The sequence below is a fragment of the Apium graveolens genome, chromosome 4 (genome assembly GCF_009905375.1).
Source record: "Apium graveolens cultivar Ventura chromosome 4, ASM990537v1, whole genome shotgun sequence".
Lineage (NCBI taxonomy): Eukaryota > Viridiplantae > Streptophyta > Magnoliopsida > Apiales > Apiaceae > Apium > Apium graveolens.
In genome coordinates this window covers 97900617-97915077 of record NC_133650.1, presented here as the reverse complement: position 1 = coordinate 97915077, position 14461 = coordinate 97900617, and positions in this window count along the sequence as shown.

The window sequence follows — 14461 nt, the reverse complement described above, 5'->3', positions numbered from 1 at the left end:
TCCAGCACTTGGATGCTACAAGTAGACGAATTAAGAAATGAGATCCCACAGGGAATTTACAATATAAAGTATTTAATCTATTGAAGAGATGCCAAGATATACGGAAATTTAAAGAAAAATAGTGATAACCAGGTATAAGAAGGAAATTTCAAGATGGATTAGGAAGTGTTGGATATGTCAAAGAATTAAGGCGAAGTATTAGAAGCCTGGTGGATAAGGTAGACCTAGGGAGTGGTTTTACAAGAAGTGAATCGTGAAGGGTACCACTGATGTTCATGGAGAAAAGGAATGAAATTATAAGAGTATGTACTGATTATCGGGAGTTTAACAAAACAATGAATAAGAAGAAGTGAGACCTCATAAAGAATTGATTACTTATGAGACCTAATTCAAGAAGTGTGTTATGTATTGAGAATTAACTTAAGATCCGACCTGAGAAAATATCAGAGATTATGATTAAAGTGAGTTCAGAGCATTGCAAGCTCTGATGATATTACGTGAAATGACAAGTGTATCAGGTGGCTATAAGGAAATTAAGGAACGTGGTATATAAGGAGTATTTGGATAAGCAAACTGTAACATCCTCAGCTACTCAAGGAATAAGAGAGTCTGTGTGGGATGCCCAAGGATTTTTCTCTAAAGATCAGAAGGAAAGCAACTATACGTTGAGTCTTCAAGAATGAAATTTTGACTAGGGTTAACAAAAGATTCTGAATTAATCCATTAACAACTACCTATGCAAAGCTGTATGGTAATAGATGTATTATGCCGACAGAGAAGATTAGATGTAATTAAGACCACCGAGGAGTTAATAGACGAATTGGAAAAAGTGGAATCTGAAGTTTAAATACTTAAAGGTGATAATACGTGAATATATGAGACTACTTTTTAGCCTTAACTGATGAAAAAGAGTAAGAGATGCTTAAATGTTTAGAAACCAAGTTGAAAACGAGCACCGTCTAACATCCTTATGCGGAGAGTCAAAGTACGAAAATGATTTAGGAAATGTAAGATATATTGAGAGGTGAAGTTTTAAGGAAACACTTGAATGATCATTTATCAGCGATGTCAGCTTTGGAATGCCACTTTACCAAGCTTTATGTGAACGTAAGTGTAGGTCCCCATTTTTATCGAGATAAAGTGGGAGAAAGAAAATTGTAAATTCTAAGTTAATCCAGCACACCAAGGGCGTAACGATATTGATTGAAGCAACTCAGAGTAAACAAAGAAAGAAGCGGAATTGTACCAAGGGAGAGTATGAATATAGAAATAGGACCGGTAGTATTAGTAAAAATGTCGTCTTGAAAGAGATTGGATAAGTTGAGTAGAAGGGACAAGTTAAGTCCTAAATTTAGTAAACTATTCGAGGTATTGATAAATATAGATAAAGTTGTTCATAAGTTGATATTACCGTTATAGCAGTATGTACATATAATGTGTTCTGCGTGTTAATATTAAGGCGATAAGTATCTGATTCGAATCAAGTGATTGATCAGGAGCCAATGGGCTCTTGTCCAAGTTTGTTTTGCATATAGTGATCGATCCAAATTCTTGATCATTAAAGGCAAGTCATTGGAAATGAGTGTATATCTATAGTAAGTACGTTTGAAATCTTCGAGTAGAAGAGTTTACTTGGAAACTAGAGTCAGATATGCTTGACTAATATCCTCACTTATTTAGTTAAACCAGATTCTGAGGACAGAATCTTTTTAAGGGGGGAAGGATATAACGACTCATGTATTTTTGAATTATTTAAATATGTAATTGTGGAAGTATTAATTAAATAAAATATGTGTCTTGGTTTTGGTAGCAGTATGTTGATATATGCTATTTTTCTGTGATTTATTGGTGTAAAGGATTGGAATGTGTAGTTAAAGATTGAGTTATATTATTCTGTTTTATTTTTAAAGGTGATTTTATTAGAGTTTTAAATTCGTAAATATTTGGATTGTCTCTAAAATTAGTTTTATGATTCTATAATTTTAATAATTATTTTTGGGATTTTACAAAATTTAAATATCAATATTTTATCAATTATTTGACCCTGTATGATTTTCTGATTACATTTAATTGTAAAATTTGTATTTAATTCCAGAATTCTTCAAAAATTATGAAACTTATATTTATTTAAGTTTGGAATATTCCGAAAATTTTAAAATTATTTTGGGAATTTTTGAGATTAATTTCACCCGCACGTTGTTTCGTTTATTCGTTAAAAGCGGGTACAAAATTGTATTTCAAAAATTATTTTAGAATTTAGAAATTTATATTTTTATAAACTTTGGGATATTTGTAACATTTTAAGACTGTTTTCATAATTTTCTGAATTTGTTTTAAGTATAGCTCGGTTCGTTAATTGTTTAATGTGAGTATGAGTTGCGTTTTAAAAACAGCTTAAAAATTTTGGAAATTTTATTTTAATAACTTCGAATTATTTGTGATATTTTAAGACTGTGTCGGAAATTTTCTGATCCATTTTGGTGTGCGATATTTATCGATAAATTACAAATCAGCGTTTAGCAGACTACGTTCAGTTATAAAATAAAACACGTGCCCTTTTGTTGGACACGTGGTTTGTGCTCAGGAAGGAGAGGGTGAGTCATCCTCTTTTATTCTTAATTAAACAGCAGAGAACCTTCCAATCTCTCTAATTCTTTTCTTCCTCTCGCACGAACTGATGCATATAATATATATATATATATATATATATATATATATATATGTAAGCCTCGGTTTCTTCTTCCTATAAATTGCTTCGCCGCTGCAATCCTTTTTCTGGTACTCACCGCCATCTCTTTCTTGTTCCGGTGGCCTTATCACCGGTTTCTCCCCTTGTGCGCGTGCACCCGCGCGTGTGTCGTGCTTGATGTTGCTTTGTGTTTTCGATCCTGTGTTCCTGATTGATGCGCCTTGCTGTTCTTCTGTTATTTTTCCTGCCGCCACTGGGTTCTTTTCCGGCGAGGTGGCCTGGGGCTGAGTCGAAGGTGTTGTTACTGTTGTTTTGGTTAGGGGATTATTTTATTTTAATTTCCTGCATGAATTGTTTAATTAATTTTCTTTGTGAAATAAATAAAATTTTTGTGCTGGAAATTAATACTTAATCGGTGAAATTATTTGGAAACCCGACTCGTGTCGGGCACCAATAAATTTTTGCCGCCGTCGACGGTGAACTTCGGTGAGTCGACGGTGGACTGTGATGACACGATTCCGAGTCCTAATATTTTTAATAAATAAAATTCGTTTTGTGTTTTTATTCTGAATCGAATTAGTTAATTAGTAAATATTGAATCGGGATGGTTGAGTTGGTGGTGATTATTGAAGTGTATTGGTGATTGGGAATTTTAGAATGGATTGGTGAATTATTGTAGTTGTTATTGTTGTGAACTTGGTGGTTTGACGTCGATTGATGTTTCGACGGGTAGTCCGATAAATAAAGGAGACGCTGCCCGATTTCCGGGAAATCAACTATGGAAATGCGGGAGCGTATCCGGTAATTATCGGGACGTCAAGTAAATATATATACTTATACTTTATACGAACTTGATTGTATGTTGTGGTGAATGTTCTGTCCAAAACTCAATAACCCTAATTTCGTAAAATGACGAGTATACGTATTTTCATAAAACGAACACTGAACCAATTTCGAGAATGTGAACCCTAATTGTTGTTTGTGTTATTATAATATGAATGATTACGAGTCGAAAAATGCTATCGTATGGGTAGGTGGTTAGCGAGGATATGTCAAGCATAACTGGGTATCTAACATAGAATATTTCGACCCTGTAGGTTCCAGTCGGAAAACCGAAAGTGGACAATGGACTAAGGATAACCTAGTGATCAGTCGACGAGCTCAGTAGAGTTTCAACAGAAAAAAAACCCGACTGTCGAAGTCAAATCCAATGAGATCTAGTGGTTGGACGTTAAAGCCTGAGCGACAGAGTCGGCTTAGAATTGATCAGTAATAGTTATAAAGCCCTGTAAGGCAAGTACTTCCGAACTTTTCTTCAAGATATATCGCAATTATTTTCGAACTATTTCATAACATGTCGCTCTTGTTCAAAATAACTCTTGTTTATATTGCAAGTGCTTTAAACTATTTACCCTAGAACTCTGATCTTTCTTGATCTTGAGCCGTAAGCCTTATTCTTTGTAAACCATCCTTGGTTGATCCTCAGACACCAAACCACACAAATATGATACTACTCCCCAAATGTATAACTACCAAACACCAAACACTGGAACAAAATTGTTTGAAAACACAGAAACTTTTATACTCCAACCATTCTTTATAACATCAAAGGACTATACCTTGAAAAATCATTATTTGTCTAATACCTGATCCTTTACGTACTGAAAACCGTTTCTTATACATACCCTGATATACCCTTGTGATATCCATGAGTTTCCTTACGTTTTATTCAAGTGTTTAATCATCATTGATTATGATCTTGTTGTATCGAATTATATTGTTTATCATATTGAACTGTTTTAAAATTGGATAGTTTTTTTATGTATGGACCAGATTCGTGGTCCGACCATATCAATGGTCAAGTTAGGCCAATGTGTGCCTTGGATCCAGTAGTTAGAGCAGTGCTGTGTGCTTTGCTCGGGGTTAGTGCGTGACTGATCAGCAGCCTAACCTTGGTTTTAAAAACTTAAAATGAATGTCCAATTCTAATGATTGTTTAGCAATAAACTTGATTCCTCTGAATCATCTCGTTTGAGCATTGATTAATCTCAATTATTATCATTGTGACTTGCTGAGCTAGTTAGCTCACTCTTGCGAATCTTTTTATGTATTCTACAGTTACGAAGGATACGGTTGATAGCGAGGTTTCCCAGTTCAATGTACGAGCTAGGATTCCAGATTGAGGTGGATCGAGCTAGCAGGAGCTTATTGCAGTAGTGAGATAGTAAGATTGTAAGAATAATTTTATTATCAGTTGTAAGTTAAATTAGTCAGGATTTGGTACGATGTAATAAAAGTTAAGGTTGTGGCTTGTTTTCATACTTTAACCTGTTGCGATCCGTGGTTATGTAAAGAAGGGTCATTGCAAATAATATTTTATATACAGGTTTATATGTTGTGTTGGTGTTGTGGACCCCAAACTTCTGACCTGAGTTTGGAAGGCACCACAAACTCCGTGACAAACAGCCGTCCCATTAATGCACCCACACCATTGTCAAGTGTACGAACGAGAATCGAGGCAAAATCGAAGCAGTCGCCCTAGGGTTTCTTCACCCCAATATGAGCCAAGATTGATGTCCATCGGCCCGACCGAAGGCCCAAACGAAGGACAAGGACATGTTGGCTATGGGCCCAATACGGCCCACCGAACGAAGGCCCATCTAACAATTATGCTACTAGGCCGAAGGTCCACTAGGCCCATGAGCCGAAGGCCCTTAAAGCGCCCCAAGCTGAGGCCCACTTTTCCTTTCACCGTTGAGATCAGGAGAACATAACGCTCCCTTTTCACTGCTCTCCATTAAAAATGTGTAACGGAAGAACATTAATGGAGAATCGGGTATAAAACCCCTTGGAAAGTAAGAAATAAACATTACATTCTCATTCTCTCAAACACTCTCTACTTTTCTTGTATTTCTTTACCTACTTTACAACTAGATTCTTAATCTCATGTCGGAGATGAATCGGGGGAACAATACCTCGCATTCTCTTCCCTTTCAGGTCACTACCGAAGGCAGCTTCCTAGCAGCCGAAGCCTGTTCATCCATTCCGAAGGAATTTGGGCGTAACAGTAAGAAATTTATAATACGAGATTTTAAAGTAATTATCTTTATGGATTTTTAACACTCCTAATTTTTATTGAATTTGTCTATACCAATTAGGATCGTACTATTTTCTGCCAAAAGTTAAAAAAATTACGATACTTTACTGTATTCCTTTACCCGAAAATCGACTTGGGAGGGGAGAATGTAATAAGGGAACATAAATTAATGTATATTTCATATTTATATATGTTAACATATATAATAATGTTATATTATTTAATAGTTTCATTATTATAATAGTTTTCTTATTAGAATATTTTTCTTTACTATATATGATTGTTGGCTATATAAACCCCGTTCTAGTATAATTGGAAACAAGTCATATTATAATAAAACTCTATTTTTATCTCTCGCTTCCATACTTTATCATGGTATCAAGAGTTATAGTTCGATCCGGGATAGGTTGATGATGGGTTATATCGGACTGGGTTTCACATATTGAGGTTTAAAACATTTCTTATGATTATTATTTCTTCTAATCTTCTTTTTATTTAATTAGGTTATTATTTTCTTTTTCTCGAATGATTTTGAGATTTAATCATTACTATTATTTTTTTTCTTCGATTTGGTTCGATCTTTCATGGGTACTTATTTTGGTTTAAGAATTTTTTTCTTGCTAATTTTGGTTGGGACTCTCATGCAACATTTTTGCTGGTTTTGGTTGAAACTCTCGTATAATTTTTCTCCTAGTTTGATTGGAACTCTAATACACAGTCTCGGTCTCATTTTGATGATATTGGCTCTTTCATAATATTGCCTTTTCTTTCTTTCCCCCTCATCTTCATTTCCTTTTCTCAGTTGATGATGGAGGTAAAACTAGGCACATCTGTATACTTTTCTGCCTTTTATTTTATTTTATCTGGTGCTCTAGGCACATTGGACCTTCGTGGGATTTGAATAGATTTGAATACAATTTGAATTGGGATACAATTTTTATTTGGTTGAGGATTGAATACAGTTTGTTGACTTGGATTCAATTATTTGAAGTTTTTATTTGGTTGATTATGGAGTTTGGTTTTGGATTTGGATTCAATTTCGCACGCAGTTTTCGTATTATTTTCGATGGATGTTGTTGTGGAATAAAAACTAGGGTGTGTTAGTAATTAATGCAAGGAATTGTGAGTTTCGAGTTTTAATGGTTGTTCTTGCGTTTGGAACTGTCTGTCCTTGCAAGATACCTACGTATCTCTGTGTAGTAGAGAATCAAGTAAAAAACGTAGTTCTATGTTGAGAGGTAGAGCCATTTATATAGAGATGAGTTTAGGGTTAGACTTGTGTTGGGAGACTTGGTGGACAAGTCCCCAACTTAGATGGTAGTGACCGTAATTTACACCGATTTTCAAAATAGTGCCCAAATTCTCAAACTCTCAAAATAGTGGCTCCTTTTCATTTAGCTTTTCAAAAAATGGCCGTGGTCAATTCCCCTTATGTATCCGCCGTTAAATAATATATTGAAAGTGTAAATTACAGAATGATGACTATATTTCGTATTTACTTTCAGAAAAGTGGCTACATTTATTGTCATTGTAAAAGATTTTTAGAGAGTTTTCTAGATTGATTGTTAATACTAAGCGTGAATACAAATTGCTCCATGTTTATTATGGTTATACATTTTTTTTAAAATGGGTGGATACACTTCTCTATATTTTTGCTTATATTTTTATTCATGGTCTTGTGTGAGACGGATGAAAAAAAGTAAAAACCGAACACTTGATTGAATTAAAAGAAGTGAAAAAATTAATGATAATTTAAATTGTGTTTATATCTATTTATTTAGTGATATCATATATTTTTAGTAAAAATAAAGGTGTGAGTACGAGTAGTGATTTGAATAAACCACTTTTTTAAAATGTGAAAAATGATGTTAACAATTTATGAAAGTTTGACTACTATTTTGAAAATAAATGTAAAGTACAAGTATCAATCTGTAATTTACACTTTAAAGATATTAGTTAACAGTAAAAACTTAACGAGAGTCGACCATGACCACTTTTTTGAAAGGTATCACGAAAAGTTGGTTACTATAATGCAAATCTGACCATTATTTTAATATTAAAATGTAACATAAAATTGCACCAGTAGTTCATACTAGAAATGATGCTAAAATATATGAAGATGCTTACCAACTTGTGTTGTGTCAATCAAATACATACACAGCTAAGCATTACATAATTACATTCTGGAAAAAATTATAGGAGTACTACATAATCTGAATTGGGCCTTCAGTTTTGTGTTACGAATTTAGAGACCAGTGACAAATTATAATGAAATTGCAGTTAAATGTATAACTAATGACTAATTACAATTATATTTATATTATGCATTTTTATAAAATAATCAACAAATCTACATTATTAAACAAGTGTGGTTTGTTTGGGTTTTTTTGGTGTGGTTAACAGTAGCCAACAAACCCGTTATAAATTAAAAACTAAGGTATATGATTGCTATATTTATTATTAAGAAACGTGAGTTTCGAGGCTCGATTTGACTGCTCTTGTGTTTCGTGACTCAATCTGCCTTAACAAGATGCCTACGTACCTTGCTGATTGCCAATGATCAAGTCAAAAAATGTACTTCTGATTTGTGGGGTGAGGCCCCTTATATAGATGTTAGGAGTCCTTGAATTGGACTTGGGTTAGGAGACTTGGTGATCAAGTCTCAGAATTAGAATGGACTTTCGAGTCCTAGGAGGTAGGAAGCTGATTCCTTATCCATGAGGTTCCTTGGAGGCCAATCTACAAGGATTTATATCCCCTCCAGGACTCATCTTAATAGCTGTATTTCTCCCTTATTAATTAATTACGAAATTAATTAATATTGTTTTTCGGCTTTCTTTGTTCCATCAGGCCTGATCTGATCCATCAGGCCTGATCAACATGTTAACCTTTTTGGTCTGAATATCATACATCTTCTTATTGGGCCTTGTAGCCCAAATCATGTGTAATTAATGCAATATTTACGTAATCAGGATTTATTTATTTCCTATCATTTGCCCCCCAACTTTTGGGAAACCGTAAAAGGTTTCGCAGAAGTTAAGTTCATCGTTCCCTTACAGGGTATCGTTTTGGGTGTAAAGTGTGGAGCGACCTACACATTTACAACGATTTTCCTGGTATACGGCTTCAGGGTTGTTTTAAAAATTTTCCTATTATTTTCTTACCTTTTTCCCTCTTTTTAGGAATTTTCTGGTATTTTTCAGGAATCTTCTTAATTTCCGGGATTTTTTCTTAATTTTATGGAATTTTCCCTTAATTTCTGGGATTTTTCCTCAACCCCGGGATTTATCCTTAATTTCTTGGAATTTTCCCTTAATTCTGGAATTTTTTCTTATTTTTCTGGAATTTTCCCTTAATTTCTGGGATTTTTTCCTCAACCCCGGGATTTATCCTTAATTTCTTGGAATTTTCCCTGAATTCTGGGATTTTTTCTTAATTTTCTGGAATTTTCCCTTAATTTCTGGGATTTTTTCCTCAACTCCGGGATTTATCCTTAATTTCTTGGCTTAAAATCGATCAGGATTCATACCAAATCGATCAGGAATCCTGGTTGAAATCGACCAGGATCCTGATCGAACTTACTGTGACATTGTCATTCTGGTCGATTGAATCTTCGATCAGGATTCCTGATCGATTTTGATCAGGATCCTGATCGAACTAGCTCAGAAAACAACAATCTAATCGATGGAATCTTAGATCAGGATTTATGCAAAATCGATCAGGATTCCTGATCGATTTCGATTAGGATTCTGATCGAACTAGTTCTCAATACATCATTCTAATTGATGGAATCTTCAATCAGGATTTATACAGAATCGATCAGGATTCTAATCGAATTTAGTGGACTTTTATCCTTTTAATCGAATAAAAATTCGATCAGGGTTTTTCTCTTTGTCGATCAGGACTCTGATCGAACTAAGTGGCTTTTTACCCTTTTAATCGAATGAAAATTCGATCAGGATTCCTGCCTTTTGTCGATCAGGACTCTGATCGAACTAAATGGCTTTTTACCCTTTTAATCAAATAAAAATTCGATCAGGATTCCTGCCTTTTGTCGACCAGGACTCTGATCGAACTAAGTGGCTTTTTACCCTTTTAATCGAATGAAAATTCGATCAGGATTCCTGCCTTTTGTCGATCAGGACTCTAATCGAACTATTTCTTCAAAATTCTGGTCGATTTTTGACCCTTTAGTTTCCATCCGTACTTGTAGAATAGTCCTAACACTTCTCCATAATGGGCTTTCCTCAAGTTGGGCCTTGCTGCATGGGCCTTAAAACGCCTCGTATTCCAAGCTTTTCGCTTATATAAGAGAAGTGAGAAGTGAGAATCCTCACTTCACTTCTCATTTAACTTTTCTCTTAAAAACTCTCTCAAATTTCTCTCAAGGTTCCTCTCTTAGAAAGGCAATTTTCGGCGTCCTCAGCCACCGTAGCTCCACCACCTTCAAGTTTTTCTGGGTTTCAAGCCTCCATCCGAAGAATATCAATGGCAGATCATGACCTAGCTTGTTTGGGGAAGATGAACTCTTCCAAGAGAGGTACAACCATTCAAATCCAATCTCCGTATACTTCCTTAATCGATATGATAAATTCTAGAGGTGATGAATATCCCTCTTTATCTGAATTAGATTCATATACCATCGTAATACCTTTTATGAGTTAGATGGTAGAATCGAGTCTATGAACACCATGTATAGACTTCCACCTCATCTAAGAATTACCCCAACCGCCCCTGGGGATAGGACATGTACCTGGGAGGGCAATACTCTGTTTATTTATCGAGGAGCCCTGACCGCAGGTCTTAGGTTTCCATTCCATGAGTTTATTCCTCGTTTGCTTGCAGACGTAAAAATCAGTCCTTGTCAACTCCCCCTAACGCATGGAGGAATATTATTTGTTTTATAGTTCTGTGTCTTAGAAATAAATTTCCTCTTTCCGTAGTTGTCTTAAGGAAAGTTTTCCAATTTTACAACAGTTCCATGGGTCAACCAGGCTGGGTTTTAATCCGTCAAAGGCCCAAAATTCCCCATATCTTTGATAGTAATTCTATAGTTGAGAACAACCCTAAATGGAGGGATGAGTTTGTTAGGCTGACCTGGGCTGGGGATGATTGGGCCACACTCTTCCGTAGGCCCTTTTATAAAGTGTCAGATGGGAGTCCTGGTAGCATCAGGTTAACTGATGAGGAGGAGGTGGCCTATCAAACCCTTATTTCAGATGACGGAAAAACAGATACTTGAACTCTTTTAGAGGAGTTCTCATTGAAAAAAGTTGGGCTTTCTCCTGCCAGTGATAAGGGTAACTCTACCTGCACATCTATTTTACTCCTCCTTTTATTGCAACTTTATTATTTCCAGAAGTTTAATATTTTTCTTCTTTTCCTTTCAGCTTGCGAGGCCATTAACAACATCAACAGGCCTAAGGAAGGGGAATCTGGCTGCCAAAAGAGGGCCAAGCTGAACAGAGATCCTGGGGGCAAGCCTGATGCTCCCACCTTCCTTAGGCCACACGTCCCTGTTGTAGAGCTGGGGGATGATGTGGATCCTCCACTCAAGGCGCACTCCTTTAGGCCTAACTGGGGCTTTAGGAGAAGTGATACAGTGGTTGGATCCACCAAGCATGCTAAGGATTGGTCGTAGCATTCCATCACTCCCCACGACTTCACTGACATCGTCACGGGGGGTGACATTGAGACCATCGAGCTTCTGGGTTCTCAGGCCCAAGCTGCGGTAACATACTACTCTTTCTTTTTAAATTCCAACTTTCTTGTTTTTCAATGAACTTGTATTAACTCATGTTTCTTTGTGCAGAGTAACACCTACTTCCAAGCGGCCCTCCATCAGGCTAGGTCCTGGACGGGTAACTCCGATGAGTTTGAGAAGGAGATGAAGAAATGGAAGGAGAGAGCTAAGGTTCTAAAGAAGAAGTTGGACGCAAAGAATGAGGAGCTGGCTAAGGCTCATTCCGAGCTGGTAAAACTTAGGAGTGATAAGGAAACCATCATTGATGATTACATGGATTCTGATAAATTCAAGAATCTCATGGAGATTCACGATGAGGGCCTTTATTCCCTACAGTTTACCCAGAGATGGGATGCGGCCGTGAAGGCGGTCTGAGAGGCATCCGGGCTTAGTCGACCCTAAGGACTTTATAAGTCCTGAGCAGGTTGAGACGGAGGACATCATAGATGCCCTCTTCAACTCCCCTCAGTCGGATGATCGCATCTTGGATCCTAGCACTACTTCTCCTCCTACTTCTCCTGCGAAGAATGCCGAAAAGGATGGTGCTGAAAAGGAGCAGGAGAATGAAGGCTCCCATATGGAGGAGTAGTGTTTCTAGTTTGTAATTTTATTCTTAACTTATTGTTGAACTTTATTTGTATCCATAACTTATTACCCTTCGGGGTTAATTTATGCTGCTTTTGTCTTCATACCTTTCTCTTTTAACTTTCCAGCACTTATTATGACCTGAACTACTTAGCCCTTTGTGCAACAAGCACTCCTTATGATAGAAGAATTCTTAAGTCTTCTTCTTTAAATGATCAAAACATGATCTTAAAATCACACAAAGTATTATCACAACTTAAATATCCAAAGGTTGAAATAATTTTAAACTCATTAATATGAAGTCTGGTTTTCCAAAACCTCACATAGCATGGGTTCGACCTTTATCAATAATGACTCGACAATGTAGATCCTACCGGAATTAAAATATAAAATCCTATGCAAGCAAAACTTCAAGGTGCTTTTCAACCTATTTGTCATTTTGACAAGTGAGAATCGTACTCAACTGATTTACATATAGTAAACCTTCAGGTTTTGTGCATGCCAAGTTCTCGGGACTTCAAAACCATCTATAGTCTCTAACTTGTAGGTTCCCTTTCCTTGAACGCTCTTAACCTTGTACGACCCTTCCCAGTTCGGGGCAAGCTTTCCTTTCTGCCCAACTCTAGAGGCTTCCACCTTCCTCAAGACTAAGTCTCCTTGCTTGAAGAACCTTTCCTTAACCCTTAGATTGTAGTAGAATGAAGCCTTTTTCTGATATTCCACTATCTTCGCATGTGCTTCATCTCGTACTTCATCAATTAGATCCAGGGCTAACCTTTGCCCTTCTCAATTTTCTTCAGCGTTAAAGGCTTGAATCCTGGGAGACGAATGTGATATCTCTACAGGAACAACCACTTCAGCTCCATATGCCAACATGAAGGGAGTGGCTCCGGTAGTGACTTTACAAGTAGTTCTATAAGTCCATAGTATTGGGAGTATTTCATCCACCCAGTTATTTCTCTTACTTCTCAATCCTCTTCCTAGTCCATCCAAGATTATTCGATTTGCCACTTCCGCTTGCCCATTGGCTTATGGGTGAGCCACAGAGGTGAATCGTAATTCAATTTCACTCTCCTCATAATACTTCTTGAATTCCTCATTGTTGAACTGTGTTCCATTGTCAGTGACTAGGATGCGGGGAATTCCATACCGGCACATGATATTTTCCCACAGGAATTGTGCAACCTGCTTAGTTGTGATCTTGGTCAAAGGCTTGGCTTCAATCCACTTAGTAAAATAGTCAATGGCTACAATCAAAAACTTCCTCTGTGCCGTGGCCATGGGGAAAGGCCCAAGTATATCCATTCCCCACATAGCAAAGGGGATGGGTGAGTTGATGGAGGTCAGCATCTCGGGGGGTTGTCTAACGGCAGGTGCATGCTTCTGACAGCGGTCACACTTCTTCACATACTCTTTGGCATCAACCATCATTTCTGGCCAATAGAAGCCTAAACGAGTTATCTTATGAGCGAGCACTCTGCCCCCCAAGTGTTACCCACATATGCCTTTATGTACTTCTTCGAGAGCCAAGCGTGTCTCATCGGGCCTGAGACACCTTAAGTAAGGAACCACAAAAGATCTTTTGTACAAAATCCCATCTATCAAAGAGTATCTTAGTGCTCGAACAGCCAACTTCCGTGCTTCAGTAGCATCGTTTGGCAACCATCCAGTTTGAATATGAGTCTTAATGGGATCTATCCATGACGTCCCTAGACCTATAGGAGCTACAAGCTTAACATCAATGCTCCGTGTCTTCAGAACGCGGAAGTACACACTTCCTGAACTTTCCTCTATCTCAGATGAAGCAAACTTTGATAATACGTATGCCTTAGCATTTTCCTCCCTTGGAATGTGCTCAACATGGCATTTATCGAATTGGGTCATTAAAGCCCTTACTAGGCGAACATATTTAGCCATTGTATCATCCCTTGCCTCAAACTCTCCCTTCACCTGGGATATGACCAGCTTCGAGTCTCCACAGACTTTTAAGTTCTTGACTCTAAACGTCCCTGCTAAGCCAAGACCAGCTATCAGAGCTTCATATTCTACCTCATTATTTGTGGTTGGGAAGTCTAACTTCATGGCATACTCAATTAAGAACCCATCAGGGCTTTGTAAAACCAAACCTGCTCCACTTGAATTTGTTTTTGATGCTCCATCAAAATAGAGAACCCAATATTTTTTCTCCTTATCAACCTTTTTTTTATCAACTTCTTTGTCTTGAGGTATGGTATCTTCCTGCCCCCCGACTTCTTGGTTGGGTATGGTACATTCCACCACGAAGTCAGCCAATGCCTGGGCTTTTATCGCCGTTGGTGGCTTATACTTGATGTCGAATTCTCCCAAC